The sequence below is a fragment of the Schistocerca nitens genome, chromosome 1 (genome assembly GCF_023898315.1).
Source record: "Schistocerca nitens isolate TAMUIC-IGC-003100 chromosome 1, iqSchNite1.1, whole genome shotgun sequence".
Taxonomy (NCBI): domain Eukaryota; kingdom Metazoa; phylum Arthropoda; class Insecta; order Orthoptera; family Acrididae; genus Schistocerca; species Schistocerca nitens.
Window position 1 is genome coordinate 1,262,051,363 of NC_064614.1, and position 18,068 is coordinate 1,262,069,430.

The following is an 18,068-nucleotide window of genomic DNA, read 5'->3' on the forward strand; positions in this document are numbered from 1 at the left end:
CGCTTCGTATTCGGAAAGAAAAAATTAGTTAAGACTGCTATTCTACGATGTGTATAGTATATTCTTGTTAATGCTTGTTAATTCTGATCCATTTACTCTTTCTCATAAGGTTTTTGCATCATCTTTCGTTTATTCCGTACGTGAAATTCCCATTTCTGTTTAATTTATTTCCTTTACACGTTATTTCTTTCTGAAAATGATGAACAAAGATTAATATCTTGCATTTAAATCATATACCCATTAAATAAAAACTGGTTTATAGTAACCTAATTGGGCATACAGCATACCATGACAGAAAACGTAATATGTCAAAAAACATAGACAGTGTTCAGGTGCAAAAATGTACACAGAAAATCACAATGCAGCAGCAAAAAATGTAAAAATAGTCACGATGTTGAGATATCGTAGGGCAAAATGTCAAAGTCAACTGGTGTTTGCTATATCTTAACTATTTCATAATGCATACAAACAAAACAGGAAAACAATCATACATACATGAAGAATGGAAAATATGCATAGTCTGATATATAACGACAAGGAATGTGACCTTCTTTGTGTTCAGCTTGTATGTTGTGTAGTTATTAGAGGCGAGAATTGTAGGCTTTAATGGAGAGAGAATTTAATAAAATTAATATGTCACTAGATAGAATTGCATAATTATTCATAAGATACGTAAGTTTATCTGGAAAAATGTGCACGGTCTGATGTGTAACGACAAGAAGAGCGACCTGCTAACCTTACCTAGCCGGGCACTTGCCAAGAAAAATACGACAATCATCAGTAAGTAGTCACATAAATATAATTGCATAAGTGGTCATAAAAAATAGGAAATGGCACTACAGCATGTTAAATCATAAAGTATCTTCATTCAATAAAAGGTTTAATATTCGATATGTGGTGGTTTCCTTTAGATTTTCTGGTTCTCAAAGTTTCGACGTGTACAACATTGGGGTGAGGAATGCTGCGAATCCGATATGGACCTGCGTATAGAAGTTCAAATTTACTGCACCTACCTTTTATTTCGTTGGATAAATAGTGTGTACGTACTAATATCTTCTGTCCAACGTGAAAGTCACGGCGTATACAAACCTGTTTTTGCTGTCTTCTACGGCTCTCTGCGGCACGTTTGATGTTGTTCAGCGCAATGTCAATCATTTCATGGTGTCGTAGTCGACGAGATGTAGGAAATGTTACTAATTCTTTAATTTTGTTAGGTGGTTCAACATTTTTCAGTATAACAGACGGAGATAGCATAGTAGATTCATTCGGTATGGAATTAATTACATCTTGGAATGAGAGTATGTGTGTGTCCCAATCAATATGTTTTTTATGGCAGTAAATTCTACACAGTTTAACAATTTCTTTCATTATTCGTTCACAAGGGTTCGAAGAAGCATGGTACCTGGATATATATATAGGAGAAATGTTTCTAGCTCGTAACATACGTGTCCATATAGCAGATCGAAACTGTGATCCATTGTCGGAAATTACTTTCAACACATGCCCTACATGAAATAGAAAATGTTTTACAAATGCTTTCGAAACAGTTTTAGCAGTAGCTTTGCGTAACGGAGCGAAGGTAACAAATTTTGAAGTGGGTTCAACAGCGACAAAGATGTAGCAAAAACCTCTATTAGTTCTGGTAATCGGACCAAAAATGTGTACAGCGGCCATATGTCTCAATTTAACACAATGGGATATAATGGAGGAATATGTGAAGTGGTATCTGATTTAGCTTTCTGGCAGATTTTCATGACGCTAAAACTCGTCGTATACGTTCCTCCATGTTGGGAAAAGAACAGTTCTGTCTCAGTATACGAAAACATTTTCTAGCTACGTCATGTGTGTAACTCAAATGAGTATACCAGATTAATTTGTTAACAAGTTCATCAGGAATGCATAATAACCAATTGTTGTTGTCAGGATGAGAGCGGCGAAACAGAATGTCATTGCGTACAGTGTAGTGGTTTCTAATGCTAACATTTTTTTTTATCTTGCCAAAGGTGTTTAATCTCTTTCCACACGTTGTCTTTACTTTGCTCTTGTGCTATGTCCTGTAATGACGATGAAATGAAATTTTCAAATGCAACTTGTTGAATGTACATGACACTGAAATTTGCTTTGCAGAAGTTGGTTGCGATGGCTTGCTGATTGTTGCTGAGAGAACGGGATAGTGCGTCTGCTACAATATTTTGTGTGCCGGGAATGTGAACAATTGTAAAATTAAATTCCTGCAAACAAAGTTTCCATCTGTTTAATCTGTCGTGAGTAAATTTAGCCGAAAGTAAAAATTGTATTGCTCTATGGTCTGTGTAAACGGTGGTGTGTCTTCCATAAAGAAAGTGCCGAAATCTCGTAAAAGCCCAAACAACACATAATGTTTCCAGTTCTATAACAGAATAATTTCGTTCAGCAGGTGACAAAATGCGACTCGCAAAAGCGATGTTTTTAATTACTGTAGAACCATCTTCTTCAATTTCCTGGAAAATATGTACGCCTAAAGCGGTGTTAGAACTGTCGGTGGCAATGGAAAAATTTCTAGTAAGATCTGGGTGCGATTAAAGTAGTGCATTCAACAAAGCATGTTTCAGATAACGTTTTCGTGAACAAGATTCTGCGTGTCAAAATTATTGCTTGCGTTACTGGAATATACAACCTGTACTGTATTTAATCAAATTCCATCTGACGTGCTTTTATTTTCAGGAGGATGCTGTGGCATTTCCACTATTTGTACTGTTCTGTTAATTCTTCCTGACGTATTACGTTCTGGATGATATCTACTATCTGGTTCATTCATGAGAATATGTTCTTGCGGATGATTTTGCTGTTGGTAAGACCGACTGTTATTAGATGTACGCTGAAAATTGTGCTCATTGTTTTTACGTCTGTCGTGATAGTCATTGCTATACGGCGCATTGCGATAGGAATTAAAGTACTGTGTTTTCTGCACATAGTTATTTCCTTGCTGCCGTGCGTTACTATTAGTTGGAGCTGAGACTATACGTGCACGCGGCGAAACATTAAAGTTTGGTTGACCTTGTACATTACATTGTTGGTTAGGAATGCTAACCGGTTGGCTTTCATGCTGTTGCGGAGAAAAACGTCTATTGTTATCAAAATGTGTTTGCGACTGCTGAAAATTTTGTACATACTGATGATTAAAATTTTCTCTGATATTAAAATTACGCTGGTAGTTGTCATTTCGCGAGTGTCTGAAGAGTACTGTCACTTTCGGTAAAATTTGTCATATCGGGTTTTCTTTACTCACTTTTCTTAATAATAGGTTGAGCAATAGTTAAAAAGCTGTTTTGATAGATATAAAGGATATTAGAAGACAAGGCAGCAGTGCAGAATACTAAAAATGAAACAGCACTACTACAGCTCGGGGCCCTGTGCACGCTACGGCACATACTCATTAAAGCGTAATGAATCCCCTGAGGTCAATTACGCCTACAAACAAATTTTAGCTTTTGCGTTACAGGCAATGCCGGTGAAAATTCAAAAACAAATTGCTGTATCCATGCTAATTGTAGTTTCTGCATTACACGAAATGTTGGTAAAAGTTCAAGAGCAAATTGTCGTATCCAGTTCAATGCGTGTACCTGTGTTCTGTCATTATTAAAGTTCTTAGATTTTCTTACACATACAAATTGCTTATAATCAACGTTCTGGTCACTGAATTTGTGAACACGTTCAGGTTTGTGTGAGAATCTGATTGTCTGTGTCATTTCGGATTTCAAGTTGCGTAGCTTTTCGGATTTTAACTCGCGTAGTCTCTGTAAATTGCTTAAGTTATACTGGCTGTGTGAGTGTGAGAAATGTTCGGAATTTGCCGTATGGTGTGACGTGTTATTAATTGCAATATTTATTATCTCTGTTACTTCTTGCTGTAAACTTGGCAAGTTTGTACGTAATGTATTATTAGACGAATCTATCTCACTGATCGTCTGCTGTAAATTTTGGTATTCAGGTGTTTGGTTAAACAAAATCGGTGCAGTATCGTCTGATTTGCTGTCATTATTACTTTCAATAACGTCAATATGACTGGCCAATTCATCATATTTTTCAGTCAGTATTTTTACCTGATCATCGGTTTTAGTGTCGCAAGCATTAATTTGTTTTTCTATTTTTCGTGTGGTTTCGTTCAATTTTTTAACGTCTGCTTTAATGACATCAGAATCCTGTGTTAGTTCTAATTGTTCGAGTCTGTCGGTCACTGTTTGAAAATCTACTGTGTGTGTATCTGTTTTTGATTTAAGATCGGATATTTCATCACGTAATTCGGTGTTCAACTTGTTCGATGGTATTAATTTTGTCCGATACTGTAGCAATATTGTTGTCTACGTATGTTTTTGCTTTCGCAAACAATTTGCGTTTATCTTCCTGTCTCTGTGCGGTAATTGTTTCCATGACTTGTCGCTTTACTTTATTCTGTTCTTGTATAAATTTACGGAAACGCGTATGACTGTTTTGTAGATGTTGATTAAAACGTTCGTTAATTTGACTGTTCTGTTGTCCAAATTTCGCGTCTATCTTTGCGTCCATTGTGCGCGAAAGTTCTGCTGTCATTAACTTAAACTCGTCGCGTAATTGTGTTGCCTTCTCAGAGCATTGTTTATCGACTGCTCTAATTTCGTCTCGAAGTGTTTCTGTTGCAGCTGTTTGCATATCCCTTAATTCTTGAGCAACAGATCTAATTTCCTCACTACTTTTCCTAGCACAAGTCTCAATTTCCTCACGTAATTGTTCCTTAGTATCATGAAACTGCGCGGCAACGGCTCTAATCTGTTCACTAAGCTGTCTGGAATTGCTGTCTAATTTTTCATTAAGGTTGTCATGTTTTTCATTAAGTTGTTTGAAATTTTCATTAAGGTTGTCCTGATTTTAATTAAGTTGTTTGATCTGTTCACTAAGTTGTTTGTGATTGTTGTCTTGTCTTTCATTAAAGTGTTGTTTGAGATTTTCACTTTGCTGTTGTAGCAATCTTGCCATAATTTGTTCCAAGTCAATATTAACGGCTCTACTCTCTGTGCTGTTTGATGACGTACCTGCAATTGTCACGCTTTGTGTAACCATTTGGTTATTCTGTAATTTACAAAAAGGTTTGCCAATCGGATGTGCATTGTTGGTCACTACACCGGAATTAACTAAATCTGTCGTACTCTGATTACACTGTTCATTTTCATTAGAAAAATTTGTCTGTTCGTCACGTGAATTTTGCAAACCGGTTGTGTTGAGCTGGACAGCGATCATTGCAACAGAACGCCCCGCGTCATCAATTGTCGTTAGATTAACAGAGGACACAACTGAATTCGTCTGTTCATCACAAAGATCAAAATCAATATTAGTGGTCGGTACACACTGATTGTCAGTAAACGGAGGATTGTCATCATTATACTACGTGTCACAAGTACTATCGGTCAAGTTGTTTAAGTCGGTTATTTCACTCATTATACATCGCGATGTACTATTAAGAGTTTTTCGCGGTATTTTAACACAAATCAAAATTATTCAATAATGAAACAAAGACAATACAAAATGCAACAAAGACAAATACAACAAAGAGCAACGAATTGCCGATGATCTGTGAAAGAAAATGACAAAATTAGTAGATGCGTTGCGCCAAGTGCTAATTATATTTAAGTAAATAAGAGCAGATATATGACTACTTCTCAGAAGATTCACAAAGAAATACGATTGTGGTCCGGATGTCGCCAAGTGTAACCTCCCCGCAAAAAAGTTAGTCTTTATTAACGGAATAATAAAATGAGCCAAGCGTAACCTCCTTGCAAAATTAAAGAATAAAAATTGCGCAAATGTAAACTCCCCACAAAATATCGTTAAGGGATGAAGATTGATCACAAACCCACAATAACATTAATTAAATAATGAACCATGAACTGAATGTAACATCTCAACAGCAATAATTAAACCTGACAAATTTTATAAAGACAGCAGCGCAGACCTACGGCCCTGTGAAATAATTAAACCAAAATTCTTACCTCAGTAAAACTGCATCTATATCTGCTTTTATTTTTCGGCACAGCTTCGTGCAATGCTGGCTTATATTTAATTTTGATTCTTGGAGGGAATGCATAGGAAATATTATTTAGCTTGAAATGAATCTTTTTCTTTAAATGAGTTACTTTATAAAACATTATTATTGGGGCATCATTTTTTAACAAATTAATTACAATTAACATACGTTATTAGCTGAGCGCAATGCTGCTTCATTACCTTCTACAATAATATACATATCGTCCACCACATTCCCGACCAGACTCGTGGGCAGAGCACACCGCGGACGCATGCCGACTCGCTACACACTAGCACTGACTGAGTACAACTATCCAACTGTCTACTCCCTCTGCCGAGTCGCCACACACAACTGCCGACTGACTACTACTGCAGACAGAGTGCAACTCGCAACTGAACACTCGCGCGGTCAAGCGCAGACTAGCAACGATAAATAACTCTCTGGTCAGAGATTCTGTCATGCCTCGCCATCGCTGGTAATGAATACATACGTGTTTCAATCCTCTTAAATTTTTAAACTATACCCGTGTATTAAAGATTTTATTATGTTAACTTTGAATTACGTTCTTGCGCTTCCTGTATCTAAATTATGTACCCACAACGACTTTATTTTCATGAAAAATTTTTTAGTGTACCATATTTAGTTTTAGTAATTTATGTTATAATCCCAGTTACTGGTGACTACACCACAAAATCAAGGCATAAGCAAATAATAGTGTATATGAGAGTATTTTAAAAAAAAAAGGTTTTGTGAAAGTATTATGTCCTCTGCAAGTAATAAAACTGAGGCACATTCCACAGGAAGATCCTGTACATGCAAACTGTTTGTTTAGCGCCTAAGGGTAGGCAAACCCTTCTACACTCTCATATTAAGCATGCCTGAAATCAATCGCTGGAGCAGCAGTCTTTCTACACATCCAATTTTAACGTACACAACAAATGAGCACGTGTGATACCGACAGTGGGTTCAAAATCTTTCGAATGGCTCTGAGCACTATGGGACTTAACTTGTGAGGGCAGCAGTCCTGTAGAACTTAGAACTACTTAAACCTAACTAACCTAAGAACATCACACACATCTATGCCCTAGGCAGGATTCGAACCTGCGACCGTAGCGGTCGCGCGGTTCCAGACTGATGCGCCTAGAACCGCTCGGCCACCCCGTCCGGCGACAGTGGGAATATGGAGATTTTAGAGCGACACTTCGCCATTTTGTTCTGCATCTTCCCCCCCGTTCCACCCTCTCTCCCGAGTGATCATGCGAAGAAGGTGCTGTTTCGTTCTTAATTTAGAATTAAATTGTAAGTGAGGGTTACTGAAGTGGTAAGACTTTATAAACCACTGTCTAAGTCAGTACAAAATCTGAAGATTAAGTTAAGGAAAATAAACATTTGAGGTATTAAATATTTTAGAAATGTGTTCAATGTACGTACTCAATAATCAAAACGCTCACTCAGGTGCTGAAAAGACAACACAAGTTCATTCGTCGCCCTGAACCCGCCGATCCCAATAGGAAACTCACTTGACTCTCGCATAAGCTGTTGGTTTCAAATATTTCGCTCTGTTCAGATCTTCCGCGAATGGGCGGCAACCTAACACCTGACGCATCTGACTGGCTGAAAGCGTGCCCTACAAATAGCGGACCAACAGCCACACGTGTTTCAAGGTAAAATAATATTATGGTACGTGAACTACAAATACGCTTCCACAAAAGACACAAGTAAATGACAGAATTAATCCAAAAAAATAAAAAAAAACGGTTGGTAGCGACACAGCGATAGAAGAAGTTGGAGAGAAAACATATTTCTTGGTGAAGCTAATTGATATCGGACACTACCGGGATTTCAGATTAGTTCTCGTTGTTACTTGGCAAGAGAAGCTACGAAAATTATCACGAAATTTCTTCGTGCATGCAGATGCGTGGACTTGCTGTTAACAAAATTAAATTCGTTGTAAATGAGAAGGAGAAACCAGGCACTGTGGCCGGCCGAAGTGGCCGTGCGGTTAAAAGCGCTGCAGTCTGGAACCGCAAGACCGCTACGGTCGCAGGTTCGAATCCTGCCTCGGGCATGGATGTTTGTGATGTCCTTAGGTTAGTTAGGTTTAACTAGTTCTAAGTTCTAGGGGACTAATGACCTCAGCAGTTGAGTCCCATAGTGCTCAGAGCCATTTGAACCATTTTGAACCAGGCACTGTGCAGACCGAAAATGTGATGGGATGTGCAAATGAAATAATTAAACTCGGTAAGTCTGTGGTGTGCAAATAGCGGAAGAAATGACAGGCCACTGAGACAGGTGGAACTGAAGTGTTTACCCGAGAGGGATAGCAGAGGAAGCAGCACACATTAAATATACCACTTAAAATAAGGGTACATGCGGAATTAGGCAGCACTTTCTGCGGTTTTCGGAATAGCACACGGAGATGCTGACTACACGAGAGCTCCACAACTTACGCAGCATGTAAGTGGACTTAAAACGGAGGTGACTAAAGTCATGGGATACCCCCTAATATCGTGTTGGGCCTAATTTTCTCCCAATTTGACGTGGCATTGACTTCATAAGTCGTTGGTAGTCCTCTGCGAAATTATTGAGTCATGCTGCTTCTATGGCCGGCCATAATTGTTGCTGGTGCAGGATTATGGGCACGAAATGACCTCTCGCTTAAGTCACGTACTCGGCGATATCGGTGGTCAAATCATTCGCTCAAATTGCCTAGAATGATCTTCAAACAAATCGCGAACCATTGTGGCACGGTGACTTGTCGGATTGTCACCCATAAAAATTCCAACGTTGTTTGGGAACATGAAGTCCACGAATGGCTGCAAGTGGTCTCCAGGCAGCCGAACTTAACCATTTCCGATACAACGATCTCTTAAGTTGGACCAGAGGACCCAGTACATTCCATGAAATTGGGCCCACTACCAGCTCACAGAGTGCGTTGTTGACAACTTGTGTCCATTAATTTGTGATATCTGTCCCTCACTCGTGCCCTACCGTCAGCTCTTACCAACTGAAATCGGGACCCATCTGAACAGACCACGTTTTCCAGTCGTCTAGGGTCCAAATGATACGGTCAAGAGGTCCGGAGAGGTGTTGCAGGCGATGTCGTGCTGTTAACAAAGGCACTAACGTTGGTTGCCTGCTGCCGTAGCTCACTAACGCAAAATTTCGCCGCACTTACTGTTGTGAATTGGCAGGAGCCAATTCACGGGGTTTCGAGGAAGCCGAAAGGCACGCGTTTAAGCTCACGCAGGCTGGCGTGAGGTCTGGAACAGGTAAAGTAATTATACTATCAAGAAAAGTACGTAGCTGCTGGAATACTTAACTTTAATCCATAATTGGTGAACATCGGTCTGACTGTGTGCATGCATCCCAAGATAAATAACAAATGATAATGGCGCCTTGCTTGGTCGTAGCAAATGACGTAGCTGAAGGCTATGCTAACTATCGTCTCGGCAAATGAGAGCGTAATTTGTCAGTGAACCATTGCTAGCAAAGTCAGCTGTACAACTGGAGCGAGTGCTAGGAAGTCTCTCTAGACCTGCCGTGTGGCGGCGCTCGGTCTGCAATCACTGACAGTGGCGACACGCGGGTCCGACGTATACTAACGGACCGCGGCCAATTTAAAGGCTACCACCTAGCAAGTGTGGTGTCTGGCGGTGACACCACACTAACCTAACGGATACGTTCAGTGTGCGTCCCAAATTGATTTCTTCGGCTATTTCATGCAGTGTTTGTTAGCAATGACAACGCCATGCAAACGACACTGCTCTCGGCAGTTAAGTGAAGGCCGTCGGCCAATGCGTTGTCCGTGGTGAGAGGCAATGGCCGAAATTTGGTATTCCTGACCCTCTCTTGACACAGTTGATCTCGGAATACTCTATTCCCTTAAGTTTTTGGAAACGAAATGTCCCATACGTCCAGCTCCAACTATCATACCCTAATCAAAGTGTTCACCCCGTTGTGCGCTCATAATCACCTCGGGCACTTCTCCACATGAATCGCTTGAGTACAAGTGGCAGTTGCACCAACATACTGCCATTTTATGCTGGTGTGGGCGACATAACCGTCATGTGTAATGCTCATATCGCTACCCAATGGCTTTTGTCACGTCATCGTATGTCTATCAAAGCAACGAGAGCGGAAAAGCATGGGTACGGGGGTCGGGTTTGGCGGACTGTCTAAGTGAAGACGTAGTTGAATGTACCGGGTGTTCCAGCCCCAAGCCTTCATTCAGGATATAACGTCCTCGTAAAGCGGACAAGATGATTTTACTTACGATCGTTTAAAACAGTTTCAGATTGCTGGACAGGACGATAGCCTAGTTACGTTCGTTACACATTAGAGGAGAAGGAGATGAAAAATAATTTATTTCACACTTGATATGTAGCAGTCGCTGACATATGTTATGACCTACAATTTTTAGAGTGATAGATACATTGGTAACATTAACTGTACTTATAGTGTGAACGTTGTATGAAGAAAATCTTGCCACACTGCCATCTCATTATCAATAACTTTAAGAGGACCCATATATTAGTAGTAATCTGCGAAACTAATTTCTCAGATAGTGATTTTGCAGTAGCACTCAATTGTATAATGTGAATCCAACAGTCTTCTCTCCTATTTTAGGTCGTACACACCAACACATTCCGACCAAGAATAAATAAATGAATAAGCCGGTTAAGTGCGGCTAGGGATCCGTACAATAATAGTAATTATTTCGTGTGGCTCAGCAGGCTGATGCAAGTCTTTCCATCACACGCCACGTTGACGTCTTGGTTGTCCCTAACAGGTTCTAGTTATCAAACTGAGGAAAGATAACTTACGGTTTAACATTGAATCCATTCCACATAATTGTTTCTGGCGACTTCTCATATTGTTGAGCGATGGAGCCTAGGTGAAAACGTAGACTGGAAGACAGCCCGCATCTCGTGGTCGTGCGGTAGCGTTCTCGCTTCCCACGCCCGGGTTCCCGGGTTCGATTCCCGGCGGGGTCAGGGATTTTCTTTGCCTCGTGATGGCTGGGTGTTGTGTGCTGTCCTTAGGTTAGTTAGGTTTAAGTAGTTCTAAGTTCTAGGGGACTGATGACCATAGCTGTTAAGTCCCATAGTGCTCAGAACCATTTGAACCATTTGAACTGGAAGACATCTAGTCCAGCCGAGATTGGAACCCGCGAGCTTGCAGTATCCAGGCAAGAGCTTTACCGTCCGCTGGACCGTTTTTGCTGTTGTTTTTGTCTGTTTGTTCCTTCGTCAGTTTTCGTCATCGTTTCTGTGTGGATATCGCATGACATCTCTGAAATTTCGTGGTTAAAAACTCCACAGAATTGTTTTTCTTTCTTTAAATCGTTATTGAAGGTGGCAAGTCCCCTGACCGAACACACTGAGGTACAGAGCCGGCAAATGAAGCCCTACATGCATATATAGGGTGTCGCGAAAGGCACTTACAGCACTTGGTAGTATATTGTTCGGTGAATGCATTCTGCTCGGTTTGCAACAAGGAACCCTTATCTAGAAACATACAACTTGGGAGCTGTAGAGCGTCAAAGTCCGATATGGGTGTTCGTTCCAAATTATCTCAATGAACTCAACATGAGTAGAACATCGCGTTGTCTACATAGAAAACCGGCTTCGAACTGCGTACCTCCTACGCCAATGCAGCGCCTGAATCGGCGTTGTTGAGCCTCAATCACATGAGCCAGTTCCTACGGTTCTCTCTGAATCATCTGAAGCGCTGCGTGGACTCGGGCAGAAAGGTCCTCCGCTGAGGCGCCACACACCATACTCTTCATACTGCCCCACAGAAAATGGTCGAGAAGTGTCAGACCAGGCGACCGTGTTGGCTATGGAATTGGTCCACATTTCCAATCCATCGACTGAGGTATCGACATTGAGGTGATTCCGCACATCAGCATTAAACTGTGCCGGAGCTCCGTCGTGTTGTAACCATGTACCCATCCGTACATTTAGTGACACTACATGCAATCGGGCGGACAAAATATCTCTAATAAATGTGAGGTAGATCTATCCTGTTTGTCTGTTGGGCAGTATACATGACCCAGTTGTACTGTCACCAGTTATCCCGACTCAGATATTAATCCCGACCCTGAGTTAGTGATTTTGATTCACCTGTGCACGCCGATTTTCGTCCGCCCAAACATGCATCTTGTGCAGATTTAATATGCCGTCTCTAGTAAACGTGCATTCATCTTGAACAGCATCAAACTCGGGAACTGTGGCGGCTGTATGCACTGTTGTAAACACCGCAGCGCAAATTGCTTCCATCATGGGTAGTCCTCCGTCTGTAATGCCTGGACTTACTTCGGATGATGTGAATGGAACACGTGTTCGTGGACAACCCGCCAACAGCACTTTTACTTGTGACCATCGAATGTACCACCCGCCGGGTACTGGTGGCTGGGTCATCTGAAAATGATGTCAGCACGTTCTCATCCAACTGTAGAGCCGAGCCGAGCGCGGACGACCTGCATCCAGTTTGGCACCTACCAGAGGACAAACTGTACACTGGGTGTATACTGTTCGCCAAAATTAAGCACAAAGTGCTACTACATTATTTTACAGGTGCGTGTTGATCTCACCAATTTTTACACTTCACTATTACGGGTTTCGTCTACTGCCTTCTTCAGATCTGTTACAAAACCAAAAGAGTATGTAACCAGCTAAGTTCAGTCCGCTGACGCCAAATCTAAAAAATGCAAAACATTTAGAACCACCTAAAAGCCTACATCAGAAATTGGAAATGGAAACGGAGTTAGTTACGAGGGCTGACAAATGAAATTCGGTTGTCGTAATTTATGATTGAAAAATTTGTTGCGGATAATAACATAGTTGAAGTCAAGAGAAATCCTGTGAACACATTTCAGAGAGATATAAGGTAAATAATTGAGAACAGTGTCTTTTTGTTTCCAGATGAAAAAGAGAAACTTAGATTAAGAATGATGAATCCGTCCACTCCTCTGCTTTGCTCGCAAATTGAATTACAGAAGTCATGGGAACCAATTCTGCCGATTATTAATGATATTTCATGTCCCAATTAAAAATTAAACCGGAAATGCAACAAGGAACGAAGAGCTGCATATACTTATAAAAAAATCATTCAGTGTCAAGAATAGCTATGTATTTGAGAATGAGGTTAAGGATGTACCAGTCCCAGCTGTAGCTACATAGGTTTCTTTTGACGTTGTTAACGTGTATCCCAACATCTCAGTAAACGATACATTGGAGAAAATAAGGAAGAACCTGCTAACGTGTAAGAAGATTAGTCAAGGCCAAATAGTAGAACTTTTTTAAACTTTGGAACTTAAGTTTAACGGTAAGATTTTTTATCAGAAGGACGGAATCGCAAAGGGCAACAGTTTGTCTGGTACTTTATCTGAGATATTTGTAAATGAGCTAGAAAATAAGTTTTTTGATCAAAATCCTGACATCTGCGAAAATTGAAGTATTACAGACACTATGTAGATGAAATCGTACTACTGTACAAAGATGACGAAAGTGAAATACGACAGGTAACAGGAAGAATGGGTGGGATGCAACAAAAACTTAAATTCACAGTGGAACTGGAAGAAGAACAAGTATACGATTTTGGATCTTACGTTAACCAAAAGAGATGGAAGGCATAAGATTAGCATATTTAGGAAGACGATGGCCACTGACACCATTATAAATGCGAACTCCTGTCACCGTAAGAAGCATAAATGGACATACATCAGAGCTATGATCAACAGGATGCTAAAACTGCCACTCACCCCTAATGACGAGGTGGAAGAATTAAGTATGATTAGACAAGTAGCCAAGGCCAACTGATATAATGATCGTGAAGTAATGAAACATTATAATAAACTAAATTCAAAAATATGTCGCAACAATGAGATAGTAGAACCAAAGGGCAAGATGTTTGTTGCTATGTCGCACAATGGTGCATTTTCCGACAAAATTCCTCATGATTTCAGAAATAGGAAAATAAGAATTACAGTTGGTGATAGGCTACGCCACAAAGTTGGCAACTACTGCAACAAATATGTGGAATATGGTGTCAGTAAGATAAGCTGCCAAGACTGTGACAGCTTTTATATCGGACACACAGGAAGTAGTTTCAACACTCTGTTCAGAGAGCATATGTACAACTAAAATAAGATCACTTTCGATACACATTTATAAAGAGAAAAATATCCGGTAGGAAACAGAGAGTAACATGAAAGTGTTGCATAGGGCGCCAAAGGGACAGTTACTGAACCTACTCTAGGAAATGGAGATTTATGTCCACAGAAACGGCAACCGGAATTACTGCTGAATGAATAGATTGATTTTAATCCAAATGCTTATTTTTATGTATTCAGAAACCTACTTCTTTGAGCAGCATCGAGCGTCCCAGCGGATTGGCGTGCTGTCGTGTGCAGCGATGCGCAGACTGGCCCTTCCTCCGCAAGTTCCGCAGCAGCAAAGAAAGTACATCATACAGAGAAGCCACGACGTGCCGCCGTTGAGACCACACTCCGTATGTACTATCGACTATCGATTTTTTAATTTTTTAATTTTTAATTAATAGTCACTGCTTCATCAATTACCTTACAATTACGTTTACGTTAAATGATCTATCAGTCGGGAAGATTTTATTTTGTAGAGGTTTTTTATCTTATACTTTTTGTACTGGCTTTTATACAATTGTGTGTTTTACCTTGCTAGTCTATGAGCTTCCAAGTATTAATATTTGCACGTTTTATGTGGTTAATTATGGATCCAATTACACATATTGTATATCAGTACATCTTTTATCGTCAGACGCCCGTTTCGACGTTTAAAGTAATTTTAATTAATGGCTACGCATACCACATTTTAACCATTACATTTGCGATACTGGTTAATCATGTATCTTAGCTATAGTGCCCTCTGCAGGTCTCAGTTTCATTGTATAAATACCAGACTAGTTAGCTTAGGTTAGATTAAATAGTGTGTAAGCCTAGGGACGGACGACCTCAGCTGTTTGGTCCCATACACCTTACCACAAATTTCCAATTTTTTCCATGGCTGTTAATCATGTAAACACTTTTTATGGTCCTTATGTAGCACCAGGAAATTTATAGATTTAGCTTCAGCAAATTGAACTTAGTTGGTTACACCCCGTTTTTGTTTTGTAACAGATCTGAAGAAGAAACTGGTAATAGTGACGTGTAAAAATTTGTGTGATCAAAGACCTGTATAATAAAGTGCCAAAAATATGATCACGGACTGATTTTCAGACTTTATTTCTTCAATTGATGTGCTACTACTTCACTGTACAATTGACACACTTCAGGCAGAAAATATCTCCGTGCAGCTCTCCAGCTTCTGTGAGGCGTCTTTCGATGACCGCGAACGTGGAATGAGGTGTAGTACGTCTATTGGAAAACGTTGCGCGTACAACATTTTTGGTTTTCTTTTAAGGCGAAAAACGCATACAGTCTTGCAGGAGCTCTCCCACTGCAATTCGCTTTGCGTGAGCTGCATTTCCGCAGCTGTGTACTGGAACATGTCGCATAGCTGTCAGCAGCATTAATGCACTAACAGATCACACAAGATCGGCAGTAGCAAACGCACGAGGTCTTTGCGTGTAATTCTAAATAATGGAATTTGTTTAGGAAGTGTTGTACCTCATCGTGCTTGCAACGTACGAACGTTATTGTATTCGTTATATACATTTTTATTTTTACTTCACTGTTTGCTTCTTTGCTCACAAACGCTAGCTCATAGAATCGGCAAGGATACACAAAATATAGATTTGTTGTATAACAAAAGGAACACGTACAAAAAGAATTATTCAGGAATCTGGTATCGCATTTCACACCTCCACAGCGCTATAGATTCCTATGGAACAACAAGAAGAGTCGAATGCTCTCTCCATGGTAACTGATTTTTACATTTCAGAAACAGCATCTGCCTAATTCACTGTGCTTAAGCTATTAAGCTGTGAGTAGTTTATGGGACGTAACACGAAAAATAGAGATGGCAATAGGGTGAGGTGTCAGTACGCTTTCCGAAAAGCTGATTTCAAGAGCTAGCTATGCGCTTCCAAACACGATCTTGGAGGATTCCGAATGTCAGAAGATAAGGAACATATAGAATTAGCTGTATTCCGCTAAGAGCAGTGGGTAGAAGTGGAGCATGTCAAATATGTTGCGTTAGTTCTAGTACACCGAGTGGCCCAGGAAGATCGGAAGACTCGAATTAAACTAGCAACGACTGGCCAACAGACATCTCTCTTTGGGAATGTGACAAATGTTTCAGCAAATATTACTGACGCCACTGAAGGATTCTTGTGAAACGGCCATTCCTCAGTTACACAGTTCTTGATATTTCTTTACTTCCAAAAGAAGTCCATCTTGTTCCTCTCATAGCATGTTGTTAAAGAAAATTCAAATGGACAGCTAGCCTACAACACCAATAACATAATATCAGGTACACATGTCCTGATGTGGAACTGCTTTACAACTGTGTTTCCTGTCCAACCTATAGAAAACTAACTTTTGTTCCTGTTGTAGCCACAACCAACAGCGGGAAAGCCCGCATCTCGTGGTCGTGCGGTAGCGTTCTCGCTTCCCACGCCCGGGTTCCCGGGTTCGATTCCCGGCGGGGTCAGGGATTTTCTCTGCCTCGTGATGGCTGGGTGTTGTGTGCTGTCCTTAGGTTAGTTAGGTTTAAGTAGTTCTAAGTTCTAGGGGACTTATGACCACAGCAGTTGAGTCCCATAGTGCTCAGAGCCATTTGAACCATTTGAACAGCGGGAAAGCCTTGGGCCGCAAATCGGAGCCAACAGGCGGGGAAGCCGCCGGCGGTGGAGCACGCACCACCGGGTAAACACAGGACGAGTCGGACGACAGACCAACGACAACTGACAACAACGGACCCCGACCGACTATGAGCGACACAACAAGGAAGGGATAAACAACGGAGGCTTGTGGAAACCACAACACCAAACACCAAACGTAAATCCACTCACAAGGGAACCTCCCCATCGCACCCCCCTCAGATTTAGTTGGCACAGTGGATAGGCCTTGAAAAACTGAACACAGATCAATTGAGAAAACAGGAAAAAGTTGTGTGGGACTGTGAAAAAATAAACAAAATATACAAACTGAGTAGTTCATGGGAAGATAGGCAACATCAAGGACACTGGGACCGCAGGAACGCCGTGGTCTCGTGGTAATGTGAGCAGTAGCAGAACGAAAGATCCTTGGTTCAAATCTTCCATCGAGTGAAAACTTTAATTTTTTATTTTCAGTTTATGTGACAAACTCTTATGTTTTCATCACTTTTTTGGGAGTGATTATCACATCCACAAGAAAACCTAAATCGGGCAAGGTAGAAGAATCTTTTTACCCATTCACCAAGTGTACAAGTTAGGTGGGTCGAAAACATATTCCTGTCATGTGACGCACATGCCGTCACCAGTGTCGTATAGAATATATCAGATGTGTTTTTCTGTGGAGGAATCGGTTGACCTATGACCTTGCGATCAAATGTTTTCGGTTCCGATTGGAGAGGCACGTCCTTTCGTCTACTAATCGCACGGTTTTGCGATGTGGTCGCAAAACACAGACACTAAACTTATTACAGTGTACAGAGACGTCAATGAACGAACGGACAGATAACTATGCAAAAGTAAAGAAAGTAAAATTTTCACTCGTGGGAAGACTTGAACCAAGGACCTCTCCGTCAGCAGCTGTTCACGCTACCACGGAACCACGGCGCTCCTGAGCTCACGCTCTCCTTGATGTTGCGTATGTGGCCCATGGACTACTCAGTTTGTATATTTTGCTTATTTTTTCTCGGTTCCACACAACTTCTTCCTGTTTTCTCAATCGATCTGTGTTCAGTTTATCAAGGCCTATCCACTGTGCCAAGTTATAACTAAATCTGAGGGGGGTGCGATGGGGAGGTTCCCTTGTCAGAACCAGAGCCAGGCAAATGTCAACAACGAGCAACGACCAGAACGCAGTACCGCCGAGATAGAAACGAAATCCAGAGCGAGTACC